We start from the raw sequence: 15210 nt of genomic DNA, 5'->3' as shown, positions 1-15210 counted from the left end.
ATTTTGGATCTCAAGGAATTTAATTATGATAATTGATCTTTGATAGATTATATTTCCTTGTTGCAATCCGTGTTAAATTCTCCTCATGCTTATAGTCAAAATATAGCCTTTATCAAACATATTGTTGATGCTTTAATGCAATCTTATGAAGAAAAACTTGAGTTGGAAGTTTCTATCCCTAGAAAACTTTATGATTAGTGGGAACCTACTATTAAAATTAAAATTAAAGATCATAATGATATGCTTTGTGTGATTTGGGTGCTAGTGTTTCCACGATTCCAAAGACTTTGTGTGATTTCCTAGGTTTCCGAGATTTTGATGATTGCTCTTTAAACTTGCACCTTGCGGATCCAACTATTAAGAAACCTATGGGAAGAATTAATGATGTTCTTATTATTGCAAATAGGAATTATGTGCCCATAGATTTTATTGTTCTTGACATAGATTGCAATCCTTCATGTCCTATTATTCTTGGTAGACCTTTCCTTAGAACGATTGGTGCAATTATTGATATGAAGGAAGGGAATATTAGTTTCCAATTTCCGTTAAGGAAAGGCATGGAACACTTCCCTAGAAATAAAATTAAATTACCATATGAATCTATTATGAGAGCCACTTATGGATTGCCTACCAAAGATGGCAATACCTAGATCTATCCTTGCTTTTATGCCTAGCTAGGGGCGTTAAACGACAGCGCTTGTTGGGAGGCAACCCAATTTTATTTTTATTCCTTGCTTTTTGCTCCTGTTTAGTAACAAATAATTTATCTAGCCTCTGTTTTAGTTGTGTTTTTTGTGTTTAATTAGTGTTTGCGCCAAGTAGAACCGTTGGGATGGGCTTGGGGAAAGTCTTTTTAAGCTTGCTGTAAAAAACAGAAAGTTTAGCGTTCATGAGAACTGCTGAAATTTTTATTTGGAAAGTGCTATTTAGTTAATTATTTTTGGAGATCTTTAATAGATAAATTACTCACGTCCAGAAAATTATTTTAGAATTTTTGGGGTTCAAGAACTTGCGTTAGCTACAGATTGCTACAGACTATTCTGTTTTTGACAGATTCTGTTTTTCCGTGTGTTGTTTGCTTATTTTTATGAATCTATGGCAAGTAAAATAGTTTATAAACCATAGAGAAGTTGGAATACAGTAGGTTTAACACCAATATAAATAAAAAATGATTTCATTACAGTACCTTGAAGTGGTGTTTTGTTTTCTTTCGCTAACGGAGATCACGAGATTTTCTACTTTAAGTTTTGTGTTGTGAAGTTTTCAAGTTTTGGGTGAAAGATTTGATGGATTATGGAAAAAGGAGTGGCAAGAGCCTAAGATTGGGGATGCCCATGGCACCCAAATATAATCTAAGGACACCTAAAATCCCAAGCTTGGGGATGCCACGGAAGGCATCCCCTCTTTCGTCTACTTCCATCGGTAAGTTTACTTGGAGCTATATTTTTATTGACCACATGATATGTGTTTTGCTTGGAGCGTCTTGTATTAATTGAGTATTTATTTTTTAGTTTTACACAATCATCCTTGCTGTACACACCTTTTGAGAGAGACACACATGATTCGGAAATTGTTAGAATACTCTATATGCTTCACTTATATCTTTTGAGTTATATAAGTTTTTGCTCTAGTGCTTCACTTATATCTTCTAGGGCACGGTGGTGGATTTGTTTTATAGAAACTATTGTTCTCTAATGCTTCACTTAGATTATTTTGAGAGTCCTACAAAACAGCATGGTAATTTTCTTTAATTATGTTAGGCATTCAAGATTAATAAAAAATTCTGATGAGTGTGTTGAATACTATGAGAAGTTTGATACTTGATAATTGTTTTGAGATATGGAGATGGTGATATTAGAGTCATGCTAGTTGAGTAGTTGTGAATTTGAGAAATACTTGTGTTAAAGTTTGTGATTCCCGTAGCATGCACGTACGGTGAACCGTTATGTGATGAAGTCGGAGCATGATTTATTTATTGATTGTCTTCCTTATGAGTGGCGGTCGGGGACGAGCGATGGTCTTTTCCTACCAATCTATCCCCCTAGGAGCATGCGCGTAGTACTTTGCATTGATATGTAATAGATTTTTGCAATAAGTACGTGACTAATATTGAGTCCATGTATTATACACACTCTCACCCTTCCACCATTGCTAGCCTCTCTAATACCGCGCACCTTTCGCCGGTATCATACACCCACCATATACCTTCCTCAAAACAGCCACCATACCTACCTATAATGGCATTTCCATAGCCATTCCGAGATATATTGCCACGCAACTTTCCACCATTCCGTTTATTATGACACGCTTCATCATTGAGGGAGTCCTGGATTAGGGGGTGTTCGGGTAGCCAGACTATACCTTCAGCCGAACTCCAGGACTATGAAGATACAAGATTGAAGACTCCGTCCCGTGTCCGGATGGGACTTTCCTTGGCGTGGAAGGCAAGCTTGGCGATGCGAATATTCAAGATCTCCTACCATTGTAACCGACTTTGTGTAACCCTAACCCTCTCCGGTGTCTATATAAACCGGAGGGTTTTAGTCCGTAGGACAACTTCATCATACAACAATCATACCATAGGCTAGCTTTTAGGGTTTAGCCTCCTTGATCTCGTGGTAGATCCACTCTTGTACTACCCATATCATCAATATTAATCAAGCAGGACGTAGGGTTTTACCTCCATCAAGAGGGCCCGAACCTAGGTAAAACATTGTGTCCCTTGTCTCCTGTTACCATCCGGCCTAGACGCACAGTTCAGGACCCCCTACCCGAGATTTGCCGGTTTTGACACCGACATTGGTGCTTTCATTGAGAGCTCCTCTGTGTCGTCGCTTTCAGGCCCGATGGCTTCTTCGATCATCAACCATAATGCAGTCCAGGGCGAGACTTTTCTCCCCGGACAGATCTTCGTCTTCGGCGGCTTCGCACTGCGGGCCAACTCGCTTGGTCACCTTGAGCAGATCGAAAGTTACGCCCCTGGCAATCAGGTCAGGTTTGGAAGCCTAAACTACACGGCCGACATCCATGGGGACTTGATCTTCGATGGATTCGAGCCACAGTCAAGCGTGCCGCACTGTCTCGATGGGCATGATATAGCTCTGCCGCTGAACAGCACCTTGGAGGCCACACACGCATCGGTTCCGACCATTGATTTGGAGCCCACTGCGCCAATCGAGGATCAGCGGTTGGACGTTGCCTCAGGGGCTGCGATCTCAGAGGCGATCGAGTCGAACTCCAGCCCCGCACTCCGCATGGCCCGTGACTCCGAGGAGCCGGATTCCTCTCCGAACTCCGAGCCCCCCTCGCCCCCGCCGATCGAATCCGATTGGGCGCCAATAATGGAGTTCACCTCCGCGGACATCTTTCAGCACTCGCCCTTCGGCAACATCCTGAATTCTCTAAAGTCTCTCTCTTTATCAGGAGAGCCCTGGCCGGACTACGGTCAGCAAGGTTGGGATACGGACGATGAACAAATTCAAAACCCACCCACCACCCACTTCGTAGCCACTGTCGACGACTTAACCGACATGCTTGACTTCGACTCCGAAGACATCGACGGCATGGATGACGATGGAGGAGACGAACAAGAACCAGCACCTGTAGGGCATTGGAAGGCCACCTCATCATATGACATATATATGGTGGACACTCCAAAGGATGGAGATGGCGATGGAACAGCGGTGGACGATACCTCTAAGAAACAGCCCAAGCGCCGGCGTCAGCGGCGCCGCTCTAAATCCCGCCAAAGCAAAAACGGTGATTCCAGCACGGGAGATACCGGATAGCGCCGAAGAACACCCCCTCCAGCAAAATTCGGCACAGGAGGACAGAGAAGCCAGCCCTCACGAGAGGGCGGCGGACCAAGAGGTTGAGGACGATAATTATACGCCTCCCTCCGAAGACGAGGCAAGCCTCGATGACGACGAGTTCGTCGTGCCAGAGGATCTTGCCGAACAAGAGTGTTTTAAACGCAGGCTCATGGCCACGGCAAGCAGCCTCAAGAAAAAGCGGCAACAGCTTAGAGCTGATCAGGATTTGCTAGCTGACAGATGGACTGAAGTCCTTGCGGCCGAAGAGTATGAACTCGAACGCCCCTCCAAGAGTTACCCAAAGCGCAGGCTGCTACCCCGACTAGAGGAGGAAGCACCTACATCACCAGCGCATGACATGGCCGACCGGCCACCTCGTGGCCGCGACAGAGAGGCCTCTTGGCCCTCCACTCAAGCCATGCCCCGGCACCGCGTCAAGCATACTAAGGTACGGGAAAATGCGCCCGACCTGCGCGACATCCTGGAGGACAAGGCAAGGCAAACAAGATCGATCTACGGATCACGCATGCGCCCCACGGCACGTGACGGCGATCGTCACTCCGGACACAATGAATCCGGCCGGGCCAAACTCAACAGACAAAGCTCCTTCGAGCTGCATCGTGATATAGCCCAATATAGAGGCGCCGCACACCCACTATGCTTCACAGATGAAGTAATGGATCATAAAATCCCTGAGGGCTTCAAACCCGTAAACATCGAATCGTACGATGGCACAACAGATCCTGCGGTATGGATCGAGGATTATCTCCTTCATATCCACATGGCCCGCGGCGATCATCTACACACCATCAAATACCTCCCGCTCAAACTTAAGGGACCGGCCCGGCATTGGCTTAATAGCTTGCCAGCAAACTCAATCGGTTCTTGGGAGGACCTGGAAGCCGCATTCCTTGACAACTTCCAGGGCACTTATCTGCGACCACCGGACGCCGATGACCTAAGCCACATAATTCAGCAGCCAGAAGAATCGGCCAGGCAATTCTGGACACGGTTCCTAACAAAGAAAAACCAGATAGTCGACTGTCCGGACGCAGAGGCCTTAGCGGCCTTCAAGCATAATATCCGTGACGAGTGGCTGGCCCGGCACCTGGGACAGGAAAAGCCGAAATCTATGGCAGCCCTCACGACACTCATGACCCGCTTTTGCGTGGGAGAAGACACCTGGCTAGCTCGCAGTAACAACTTAACCAAGAACACTGGTAATTCGAATACCAGGGACAAAAGTGACAGGTCGCGTCGGAACAAACAAAAGCGCCGCGTTAACAGCGACAGCAACAAGGATACAGCAGTTAATGCCGGATTCCGAGGCTACAAATCTGGTCAACGGAAACAGCCATTCAAAAGAAAAACTCAGGGCCCGTCCAGTTTGGACCGAATACTCGACCGCTTATGCCAGATACATGGCACCCCTGAAAAGCCAGCCAATCACACCAACAGGGATTGTTGGGTGTTCAAGCAGGCAGGCAAGTTAAGAGCCAAAAACAAAGACAAGGGGCTGCATAGCGATGACGAGGAGGAGCCTAGGCCGCCGAACAACAGTGGACAGAAGGGATTCCCCCCACAAGTGCGGACGGTGAACATGATATACGCAACCCACATCCCCAAGAGGGAGGGGAAGCGTGCGTTATGGGACGTATATGCAATGGAGACGGTCGCCCCAAAGTTCAACCCATGGTCCTCCTACCCGATCACCTTCGATCGAAGGGACCACCCCACTAGCATCCGTCATGGCGGCTTCGCCGCATTGGTTCTAGACCCAATCATTGATGCATTTCATCTCACAAGAGTCCTCATGGACGGCGGCAGCAGCCTGAACCTGCTTTACCAGGATACAATGCGAAAGATGGGCATAGATCCCTCGAGGATCAAGCCCACCAAAACGACCTTTAAAGGTGTCATACCAGGTGTAGAAGCCAACTGTATAGGCTCAGTTACACTGGAAGTGGTCTTCGGATCTCCGGATAACTTTCGAAGCGAGGAGTTAATCTTCGACATAGTCCCGTTCCGTAGTGGCTATCACGCACTGCTCGAGCGAACCGCATTCGCAAAATTCAACGTGGTACCGCACTATGCATACCTCAAGCTCAAGATGCTAGGACCTAGAGGAGTAATCACGGTCAATGGGAACACTGAAAGCTCCCTCCGAACGGAGGACCACACGGCAGCGCTCGCAGCAGAAGTACAAAGAAGCCTCTCTAGGCAGTTCTCCAGTTCGGCCTTCAAAAAGCCGGACACTGTCAAGCGCGCCCGGAGTACCCTACAACAAGACCGCCTGGCACGTTTCGAGATAGCGTAGCAATGCGGCCCCAACCCTAGCCCTCGCGATATAGCGAAACCAGTGCGTCGTGTACATAACTACGCTCTTGAAATACCATGGGCACAGGGGAAGGGGCACTATCATGGCACGCCCGAAATATGGCTTAAACCGCACCAGGGGCTGCCGATTCCTTCTTTTTTTTCTCTTACTCTCAGGACTCCATACTTCGGACGACCCGTTCGGCAATTCAACTGCCGCACAAATGATGCAAGATCCAGGGAAGCAGACAAGCCACGCCACATCATGGAACTCCCAGGTGGTCTCTATTGCGAGCAGTATACCTGTTTTTTAATACAATTCCGCGGCCTGCCCCTGGCCAGGACATGTTAAATAGTCCAATTTATTTTGCTTATCGCACTATTTGTATCGTTCCGCTTTCATAGCAGCCTTTCTATAAACAATGCATAGCTTTTTGTCTATTTTTTGCATTACCCTCTTTATATATATATGTTTATTAATAACATGCTGCATCCGTACACTGTGGTACGGCAAAATACGCCAGGGGCTTCAGTACCCATCAATATGGTGTGAGAAGTCCGTCCACTTTCACAAGTGCGGCACCCCGAACTTATAGCACTATATGCATCGGCTCCAAATCATGATTTGGGTCAATATTTGGGTTTGCCCGGCTCCTATGTTTTGGTGCCTTACGTTCCGCTATATCGGCTAAGGTAGCACTAGGAGAACCACTGCGATTGTGCCCCAGTTGAGCTGGGCCGAGCACCTCAGTGGAGAAAGCTAAAACTGACTGTCATGATGAGGCGAGAGACCGGTCGCTGTTCGAGAGGTTTTTCGAGTCCTTAAAGGCTGATGTCGCTTCGAGCGAGGAACCGGCTTTGTCCGGCCAAGGCGTGGATAGCGCCCCGAACTCGGTCTTCCGAATACTAGGGGCTTCGCAGAAATTTAAAATTATAGAGTTCTATGGCTAAGTGAGAGTGTTCAAGCATTATAGTCCGATTGCCTTGTTCGTTGTGCTTACCGCCTCCCTCGACGGACCCAATCATGGGAAAAAGAGCGCTCAGGTTTATCCCGAACACCCCAGCACTAGTGGCATGGGGGAAGAAGCCGACGACTGGCCATCTCTCAATTTTTTGATAAACGGACGCACAGAAAGTAATATTTTAAATTCAAGCATTGCTTAACGCATATGAACAAGTTTTCAGCGCATAGGATAACACGAGCGAGTTCATTCAAAAATTACATCCTTGGTACATTCATCCGCCACAAGGCGGGCACCAGCAAGAACATCCTTGTAATAGTTCTGGGGCTTGCGATGCTCCTTCCCCGGCGGCGGCCCGTCCTTCACAAGATTCTCACCGTCCAGCTTACCCCAGTGCACCATTGCACGGGCAAGGGCCCTACAGGCACCTTCGATGCAGACGGAGCGCTTGATGACCTCGAGCCTTGGACAAGCCTCCACCAGCCGCCGCACCAGTCCGAAGTAGCTCCCAGGCAGGGCCTCTCCAGGCCACAGCCGAACTATGAAGCCCTTCAGGGCCTGTTCGGCCGCCTTGTGGAGCTCGACCAGCTGCTTCAGCTGGTCGCTCAAGGGCACAGGGTGTCCGGCCTCAGCGTACTGAGACCAGAACACCTTCTCTATCGAGCTGCCTTCCTTGGCTCGGTAGAATGCGGCGGCATCGGATACACTGTGGGGAAGATCTGCGAATGCCCCTGGAGAGCTCCGGATTCGGGTAAGTAACAAGTAGTTTACTTTTATATGTCTGCTTTGCATATAGAATGCCTTACCCGCCGCTATCTTTTTCACCGCATCCAATTCCTGGAGGGCCTTCTGGGCTTCGGCCTTGGCAGATTTGGCAGTTTTCAGGGCCGCAGCAAGCTCGGACGCTCGCGTCTTCGAGTCGAGCTCCAAACTCTCATGTTTTTGCATGAGAGCCTGAAGCTCTTGCCGCACCTTGCCGACCTATGCCTCAAATTTCTCCCGCTCGACGCGCTCCGTGGCCGCTTTCTTCTCGGCCTCAAACAGCGCCTGCTTGAGGGTCGCCACCTCAGTTGTGGCCCCTACAATAAGCGGTATACTCCTGTCATTTTTTGCAATTGCGCCTTCCTATAGGCATTTTTTCTATAAGGTATCTCTTACCTTCTTTCACCTCGAGCTGCCATTTGGCAAGGCCGAGCTCTTGCTTGGTCCGCTCGAGGCCCTGCTTCAGGGCACCCACCTCCGCAGTTAGTGCGGCGGTGGCCAGCAGTGAAGCCTGCATACGTATATTGACTCCTTTTTAGTTAGACTCCTGTGATATTTAATAGATCCTCTATTCGGCTTATCTTTCCGAACGCCAAATAGAGCATCAGGGGCTACTGTCTATACGGTAATATTTTTACATATTTTTACTTACCTCGAAGCCTGTTAGAAGGCTAGCACAAGCTTTAGTCAGTCCGCTTTTGGCGGACCAAACCTTCTGGACCACCATACTCATGATGGCATGGTGCTCCTCGTCGATGGAGGCGCCCTTAAGCTCCTCCAGCAGATTGTCTGGCGCCTCCGGTTGGACGGAGGACGCCGGCTCAGTAGGCTTGCTCCTCTTGGTAGGAGTTTGCCTACCGCGGTTCTGAACCGTTGATGATTCCGGCGCAGTGTCCGGCTTAAAGCCGGACTTGGAGCCCAGGGGGGTCTTGTCCCCTTCACTCCTGGAGTCCGGGAGGTCGCCTCGCGGCCCCTCCTGGACCACCTCCTCTCGCCCTGGAGCTTGTCGTGACGCCACTTCGGCGTCATCCGCAGCACAGGGGGAAGCAGTGGGCGGAACTGAATTCATGTCTGATGAATCCAGGGAGCCGCTCGACGACTCGTCGAGCCCGTCCTTGGGCGGACTGCATGATTATATCCGACGTTAGGGAAAGCTGTGCAACAAAATGAATATCACGAGTTACTCTGGTATCCGAACACTTACGATCTCGCCGGGCGCTTGGCCCTGTCCGGCCACTCCTCTTCGTCCTCGTCGGCGTCGAGGACGTAGTCCGGCGGAGGGGTTTTCCTCTTCTTGGACCCCTCGGCTTCCCCTAATGGTGCGGCCTTCATCTTCTCTCCTCCCCCTGCTGGAGGGGGAGAGGTTTCTTCTTCCTCCTCCTCGTTTTCACGGGAGGAGTGCGTCTCCGACTCGTCAGACGACGAGTCCAACACCACCATATGCCGGGAACTCTTTCGAGTCCCCGTGGCCTTCTTCTTCTTGGCCTTCTTCTCCGGCACCACATAAGGTGCCGGAACCAGCAGCTTCTCTAGGAGAGCAGGGGCTGGGTCTTCGGGCAAGGGAGTCGGACAGTTAATCTGTCCGGAGTTCTCCCGCCAAGCCTGTCAAAGGTGAGGGAGTTTAGATCCCGCATAGAGTCAAACTATGAAAAAACTTAACATCCTGTAAAGGATGGAAATATCTTACCTCGCCAGCAGGACGCTGCGAGCTGAATCCGCGGTCTTCGGAGGCGGATGTGGGAGCCTCAGCGCCTTTGGTTAGCCCCCTCCAGACATCTTCGTACGTCGTGTCGAAGAGCCTGCTCAGAGTGCGGTGCTGCGCCGGGTTGAACTCCCACAAATTGAAGTCCCGTTCTTGACACGGAAGGATCCGGCGGACGAGCATGACCTGGATTACGTTGACAAGCTTGAGCTGCTTGTTTACTAGGGACGGATGCATTTTTGCAGTCCGGTCAACTCTTCTTCGTCGCCCCACGACAAGCTCGTCTCCTTCCAGGACGTGAGCCGCGTAGGGGGTCCGGATCGGAATTCAGGGGCTACGATCCACTTCGGATCACGTGGCTCGGTGATGTAAAACCACCCTGACTGCCACCCCTTCAAGGTCTCCACAAAGGAGCCCTCGAGCCATAGGACGTTGGCAATTTTGCCCGCCATGGCACCTCCGCACTCCGCCTGGTTGCCGCGCACCACCTTTGGTTTGACGTTGAAGGTCTTGAGCCAGAGGCCGAAATGGGGGCGAATGCATAGGAGAGCCTCGCACACGAAGATAAACGCCGAGATATTGAGGATGAAGTTCGGGGCCAGATCGTGGAAATCTAGGCCATAGTAGAACATGAGCCCGCGGACAAATGGGTGGAGAGGAAAACCCAGTCCGCGGAGGAAGTGGGGAAGAAATACTACCCTCTCATGGGGCCTTGGGGTGGGGAGAAGCTGCCCCTCCTCGGGAAGCCAGTGCGCGATGTCTTTGGACAAGTATCCAGCCTTCCTTAACCTTTTGACATGTCCCTCCGTGACGGAGGAGACCATCCACTTGCCTCCCGCTCCGGACATTGTTGGAGAGGGTTGAGGTAGGAAGTGCAGGCTTGGGCGCTGGAGCTCGAGTGCGCAGAAGATGAATAGGCAAAGGAGGAAGAAGGCGTAGGTAAAAAGGTGGATCCTTATCCCCTTATATGGGCGGATGCGACTATGCGTCCCCACCAGCCTAGTAAAACTCGCTTGCCTCCCAATCGCCGTGATAAGTGGCGCGGTTGGGTTACCCACGTCCGTATTAACGAGAAGCCCGTAAACAAAGGGGACATGATCTCTGCTTTGACAAGACGTGCCAAGGAAACCGCCTCGCAAAACACACTGAGGTGGAGAAGTGAAAACGATTCGAATAAAGGCTTGGCCATAGTGTGATGTCACACTGCGGAATACGTCAGCAGATTAGATTTGTGTTAATATTATTCTCTCTATGGCAATACGTGGAAGCTTATTTTGCAGAGCCGAACACTACTCTTGGTGTTTACAAAACTTTTATGAAGAATTTGGAGGAGGAACCCGCCTTGCAATGCCGAAGACAATCTGCGCGCTGGACTCGTCGTCATTGAAGCCTGGTTCAGGGGCTACTGAGGGAGTCCTGGATTAGGGGGTGTTCGGGTAGCCGTACTATACCTTCAGCCGAACTCTAGGACTATGAAGATACAAGATTGAAGACTCCGTCCCGTGTCCTGATGGGACTTTCCTTGGTGTGGAAGGCAATCTTGGCGATGCGGATATTCAAGATCTCCTACCATTGTAACCGACTTTGTGTAACCCTAACCCTCTCCGGTGTCTATATAAATCAGAGGGTTTTAGTCCGTAGGACAACTTCATCATACAACAATCATACCATAGGCTAGCTTTTAGGGTTTAGCCTCCTTGATCTCGTGGTAGATCCACTCTTGTACTACCCATATCATCAATATTAATCAAGCAGGATGTAGGGTTTTACCTCCATCAAGAGGGCCCGAACCTGGGTAAAACATTGTGTCCCTTGTCTCCAGTTACCATCCGGCCTAGACGCACAGTTCGGGACCCCCTACCCGAGATCTGCCGGTTTTGACACCGACAATCATTGTCATATTGCTTGCATGATCATCTAATTGACATCATATTTGTGGCAAAGCTACCATTCATAATTATTTCATACATGTCACTCATGCAACATTGCACATCCCGGTACACCGCCGGAGGCATTCACATAGAGTTACATTTTGTTCTAATTCTTGAGTTGTAAGTAAATAAAGTGTGATGATCATCATTATTAGAGCATTGTCCCAAGTGAGGAAAGGATGATGGAGACTATGATTCCCCCTCAAGTCGAGATGAGACTCCGGACTAAATAAAAAAAGTCCATAAAAAGGCCCAAATAAAAATATGAGAGAAAGAGAGAGAAGGGACAATGCTCCTATCCTTCGACCACACTTTTGCTTCAAAGTAGCACCATGATCTTCATGATAGAGAGTCTCCTATGATATCACTTTCATATACTAGTGGGAATTTTTCATTATAGAACTTGGCTTGTATATTCCAATGATGGGCTTCCTCAAAATGCCCTAGGTCTTCGTGCGCAAGCGAGTTGGATGCACACCCACTTAGTTCCTTTTGTTGAGCTTTCATACACTTATAGCTCTAGTGCATCCGTTGCATGGCAATCCCTACTCACTCACATTGATATCTATTAATGGGCATCTCCATAGCCCGTTGATATGCCTTGTTGATGTGAGACTATCTTCTCCCTTCTTTGTCTCCTCCACAACCACCCTTCTATTCCACATATGGTGTTATGTCCATGGCTCACGCTCATGTATTGCGTGAAGATTGAAGAAGTTTGAGAACACCAAAAGTACAAAACAATTGCTTGGCTTGTCATCGGGGTTGTGCATGATTTAAATACTTTGTGTGGTGAAGATGGAGCATAGCCAGACTATATGATTTTGTAGGGATAACTTTCTTTGGCCATGTTATTTTGAAGAGACATAATTGCTTAGTAAGTATGCTTGAAGTATTATTATTTCTATGTCAATATTGAACTTTTCTATTGAATCTTTCGGATCTGAATATTCATACCACAATTAAGAGAATTACATTGAAATTATGCCAAGTAGCATTCCACATAAAAAATTATGTTTTTATCATTTACCTACTCGAGGACGAGCAGGAATTAAGCTTGGGGATGCTTCATACGTCTCCAACATATCTATAATTTTTGATTGTTCCATGCTATATTATATCCTGTTTTGGACATTATTAGGCTTTATTATACACTTTTATATTATTTTTGGGACTAACCTATTAACGGAAGGCCCAGCCCAGAATTGCTGTTTTTTTGCCTATTTCAGAGTTTCGCAAAAAAAGAATATCAAACAGAGTCCAACCGGAATGAAACCTTCAGGAATGTGATTTTCAGAACGAACGTGATCCAGAGGACTTGGACCCTACGTCAAGACATCAACCAGGAAGGCACGAGGTAGGGGGCGCGCCTACCCCCCCAGGCGCGCCCTCCACCCTCGTGGTGCCCACGTTTCTCCACCGACGTACTTCTTCCTCCTATATATACCTACGTACCCCCAAACTACCACATACGGAGCCAAAACCCTAATTCCACCGCCGTATCTTTCTGTTTCCACGAGATCCCATCTCGAGGCCTTTTCCGGAGCTCCGTCGGAGGGGGCATCAATCACGGAGGGCTTCTACATCAACATCATAGCCTCTCCGATGAATTGTGATTAGTTTACTTCACACCTTCGGGTCCATAGTTATTAGCTAGATGGCTTCTTCTCTCTTTTTGGATCTCAATACAAAGTTCTCCCCCTCTCCTGTGGATATCTATTCGATGTAATCTTCTTTTGCGGTGTGTTTGTTGAGACCAATGAATTGTGGGTTTATGATCAAGTTTATCTATGAACAATATTTGAATCTGCTCTGAATTATTTTATGTATGATTGGTTATCTTTGCAAGTCTCTTTGAATTAGCAGTTTGGTTTGGCCTACTAGATTGATCTTTCTTGCAATCGGAGAAGTGCTTAGCTTTGGGTTCAATCTTGCGGTGTCCTTTCCCAGTAACGGTAGGGGCAGCAAGGCACGTATTGTATTGTTGCCATCGAGGATAACAAGATGGGGTTTATATCATATTGCATGAGTTTATCCCTCTACATCATGTCATCTTGCTTAAAGCGTTACTCTGTTCTTTTGAACTTAATACTCCAGATGCACGCTGGATAGTGGTCAATGTGTGGAGTAATAGTAGTAGATGCAGGCAAGGGTCGGTCTACTTTTCTCGGACGTGATGCCTATATACACGATCATACCTAGATATTCTCATAACTATGCTCAGTTCTGTCAATTTCTCAACAGTAATTTGTTTACCCACCGTAATACTTATGCTCTCGAGAGAAGCCACTAGTGAAACCTATGGCCCCCGAGTCTATTTTCCATGATATTAATCTTTCGTCAACAAGCTATTTCCTTTTCCGTTTATTTTGCTTTCTTTACTTTGCATCTTTATCATAAAAATACCAGAAATATTATCTTATCATATCTATCAGATCTCACTTCTGTAAGTGACCGTGAAGGGATTGACAACCCCTTTATTGCGTTGGTTGCGAGGATTTCATTTGTTTGTGTAGGTGCGAGGGACTTGTGCGTGGCCTCCTACTGGATTGATACCTTGGTTCTAAAAAACTAAGGGAAATACTTATGCTACTTTGCTGCATCACCCTTTCAACTTCAAGGGAAAACCAACGCAGTGCTCAAGAGGTAGCAGTATGTTGAGAATCATGTACACGTTCTCTTGCCACCTCTAGTTGATGCTCAAGAACATCAGGACATTCCAATTACAATCCATAAGCATTTGGTAACGGCCATGCCACACTGCTCGCAGATCTTTGTGTTGATGTCACTTCATCCTGAAATGTTTTTGTAAGTACACATGACTAGGGCAAAAATATAGTAACAACAGTGAAGCGAGCAAGACAGACTATTTCGTACATGGCAAAACAGGACTAACAATAATGTTACACGTCATGAAGCATAAGCAGGTGATATTTTTAAAATTATAAAAATGGTAGTATGTGCAGCCCGCATACAGAAATCTCTCTTAACTCACCAGAGGAGCATGATGTTGGGGCCAAATCCAAAACACGGACAAGTTACAAATTTAGACAGCACGTTGCGTATAAGTAAGCAAGCTATTGGCCATTTTGTAGCTCAATTAAAGTCTTAGGGAGCATAATGAACAGTAGAGGGATTCATTCAAACCTACTACAGCAAGCAAAACTATGCAATCATTAGCCTAGTATAAACTAGATTGTGAGCATCATTCAGTAATAGTTAGTTAATAGACTTCAAAGCTTTAGGCACACTTCGCCAGAGTAATTAAATGGTAAGGCTTTAATTATGTCAACTAATAGTTATACAAGTACCCAACATCAGGCATCATTGTTTGGGCATCTCACTAACTGAGGACAAATAAAGCAATTAAAAAGAGGAAATTAACTATGCCTGAAACAAACAAGGAATTGAACTGTTGAGTTGGATATAGTGACTTACCTTAACTAGTTGAACAGGCCCAGAGCTGATCCTACTTCTCTTGCAAGGCTACTTCCTAACATCTTTTACTTGGAAATCCTCAATCTTATCTTCATTGCACCCCCTCTGCAAGGTGACACAAACTACTTACTCGTCTCCTTGGAAGATAGATATGCATACTTTCCAGCCTATGAACAACACAAAATGATGAGATTATAACAAAACAACACCACATAATGAAACATGCCACATCTATTGCACTTGCACACAATGAAATGAGCATTTACTATGTGTGCACTATGTAAAAA

The sequence above is a fragment of the Triticum urartu genome, chromosome 4A, assembly GCF_056163025.1.
Source record: "Triticum urartu cultivar PI428250 chromosome 4A, HENAU_Tu73, whole genome shotgun sequence".
Taxonomy (NCBI): domain Eukaryota; kingdom Viridiplantae; phylum Streptophyta; class Magnoliopsida; order Poales; family Poaceae; genus Triticum; species Triticum urartu.
Note: the sequence above shows the minus strand (reverse complement) of the source record.